Genomic DNA, 3,014 nt, shown 5'->3' with positions numbered 1-3,014 from the left:
ATTGTTATAGCTTGCTGATGAATTGAACTTTTGATTATTATAAAGTAAATTTCTTTTCCTTTAGAAATCCTTTTTGCCTTACGTTCATTTTTGTCTGATATTAATAGAGGAACAACAGCTTTATCTGGCTAGTGTTAAAATGTGATAGCTTTCCTCCATAAAGACAGTTAGGTGGCCTCAGAGGAGAGGAAGAGAATCAAGATATGAACCAAGGGTTAAGGGTTTATCTCCCAGAAATAAACACACTGTGCCAGAAATGGCAGCGGAAATTATACATCAGCAATAACTATTAAAAGTTGTGAAGTTGAAATATTTTGAAACTATTAATAATCCTAACAGCCATGCTAGAGGAAAATGAAATTAGCTATTATCTGTAAAATAAATAATATATGAAATATAATGAAATGTAATATAATGAAAATATAATACACAGTAATAATAAAGATGATGTTATTTCCGTTCATTTATGTTTGTGATATTTACACATGTTTAAAATCTTTAATTTCTTACTCGATACAAGTATTGATTTTTGCTCCTACTGTTACCTTGATTATTTCTATTTTTCTTAGAGTTCCCTACATTGTGTATATGTCAGGTCACAAAACAAGGACCTTCCTCTGCCTTCAGCTTTTGATATTGTATTTATGAGGTCTCTCTGTAAAAATGCCAATTAATTGGGTATTTTATATTCTCATAATCTCTGGAGCATTTATTTCTTTAGAAATAATGTCATCAGTTATTCTGTCCTGTGTTTTTTCATTTATATTTTTAGGATTTATGATCAGTATTTCACTTTTGTCCTCTTCTACTTTGTCCATTACATACTGCATTTGCTGCTTTTAGCGGTTGTGTTAGAAATTATAGCATGCATAATTTACTTAGTGTGCAAATTTAATCAATATTACTACCCCTTTTAGGAAATGACAGAAAGTTAAGGCAGTTTTACTGTTTATTCTTTTAAGTTATTTTGTTATGTATCTCAATGTTTTCTTTCAATGAATTATTCATTGTCGTTGATCAAGTTGAAAATACCATTTGTTAAATATAGGATTACTTCTAGGGGCTCCTGCGTGTCTCAATCGGTTAAGCGTCCGACTTTGGCTCAGGTCATGATCTCACATTTCATGGATTTGAGCTCTGCATCCGGCTCTGTGCTGATAGCTCAGAGCCTGGCGCCTGCTTGGGATGCTGTGTCTCCCTCTCTCTCTGCCCCTTCCCACTCATGCTCTCTCTCTCTCAAAAATATTAAAAAATTAAAAAAGGATAACTTCTACTTACCTTTTTTTGTTTATACAAACAACTTGTTTATATGGAAAAACATACTGAAACAGTTTTCATACATTCTACATCTCATTTATAGGTTTTGTCATATTGTTTGATAATACCCCTGCTTAAAGTCCTAGTGTTTTGTTTGTTATTTCTGCTTATTCTTATTCTATTCTTTTGTTTACAAGGATACTGGTTCTCTTGTATGATGCTGGCTTTCTTTGGGAAATTCTACGTAGAGGTTCTTTATGGCTTAAGATGAGGGTCCCACAGAAGGTTTGTCAGGTGCTTAGGGTTCCCAATCTAAATTCACTCTGTAATTTCATTTTTGGCCATAAACTTTTGGAGGCTCAGCTTGTGGTCATAACTTCTCAGGGATTCCAACAAGTCTCCTCAAGGGGCCAGAGTAACTCTGTTAGTACCTGGTGGTAGAGAGTAAATGAATTAAAGATACTGCATAAGGAAATGTCCTCAAGACCTATCAGGAGCTTGGTTGTAGACACGATAAGTTTGGGATGTCTGTTAGAGTTCCAATGAGAGCAGACAAGGAAGCAGCAGGATAGAGTGATGGTTCATAAGAGAGGTCAGGGCTGGCTTGTAGTATTAGGGATGGAAGCAGAACAGGGGTTTTCCCTTCCTCTAGTTAAAATAGTTAAAAATCACATCTCGAGGGTGATTTTTGGTTGTCTAATGATCCTTTACTGGAATATTTTCCTTTGTAGTTCTTAACTAGCTGGGCATTGCACTGCACCACTATTGATGGCATAAGGATGGTGGCCATTCACACCGCAGTGCACAGATTGGGCGGTCCCCAGGATCTCTTTAATGGTTCCAAGCAGTTCTCTGGCTAATGATCAGTGCCGCATCTGTTGAGCAACACGGACAATCTCATCAAAAGTGATATTCCCACTGTGCTTAGTGTTTTTCCGCTTCTTTCTGTCTCTTGGTTGTTCCTTGAGGGCTTGATAATCAGGACAGAAGCACAGGTACCACTTCAGTCTGGCCTGTCTGTTCTGAATGGTCAATTTCACTATAATCCTCAGCCCTTTCCAATCACTGGTTGCCTTGGCAATGTCATAACCAACCATTTTTGGAGACAGATCCAGGAGGCTGATCTTCAGGGCCAGGGCAGACATGGCACTGACTTCCCCACCGGTGCACCTCAGGTGTGTGACTTTGGTCTCATTGGGGTCAAGTGTAGGTGGCATGGTAGAGGTGGCTGGTGTTGGATAAACTGGATTCAGGACAATGTGCCTTTGCCTCTTCCAAGCCAAAAGGCAAAAGAGGGATGATTTTCTTAAAAATGATAAATTAGATCATGTAATTCCTTTGTTTCCCAGATGGGTTCTATCAATGATAAAGTACAATCTACACTCATTAGTTGGGCTTCAAAGACTTGACATTTTTTAGCCCTCCCCTTCCTATTGACCATATGGTTTTACTGTCCCACTAGTTGATGAAACTGGGTTTACACTTGTCTTTTTCCTTTTCTTGTATCACAGAAAGCTCATTTCTATCTTAGTGTCTTTAGACTTGTTATGGTCTCTTATTTCTCACTATGAGTGAGATTACTCAAATCTTTTTTGGGCTCTAACTTCAGATATTCAGATCAACTAATTTGGGGGGTCTGTCCTCAGCACTTCTGCCCTTCAGAGTTGCCCTGTTGATTATGCTGTTCATAATCAACTGACCAGGAGAGCTGTTGCAGCCAGTGTGCAGGTCTCAGTCCCCCCCTTAAAGGATTTTTG

At 38.0% G+C, this 3,014-nt stretch overlaps 1 pseudogene; it reads right to left on the bottom strand.

The window, feature by feature from the left end:
• Positions 1-1,991: 1,991 nt before the first annotated feature.
• LOC123607681 lies at positions 1,992-2,492 on the bottom strand (annotated as a pseudogene).
• Positions 2,493-3,014: the final 522 nt, after the last annotated feature.

Source organism: Leopardus geoffroyi, chromosome A2 (genome assembly GCF_018350155.1).
Source record: "Leopardus geoffroyi isolate Oge1 chromosome A2, O.geoffroyi_Oge1_pat1.0, whole genome shotgun sequence".
NCBI lineage: Eukaryota > Metazoa > Chordata > Mammalia > Carnivora > Felidae > Leopardus > Leopardus geoffroyi.
The sequence above is the reverse complement of the archived record's forward strand: the minus strand, read 5'-3'. Positions and strand labels throughout refer to the sequence as shown.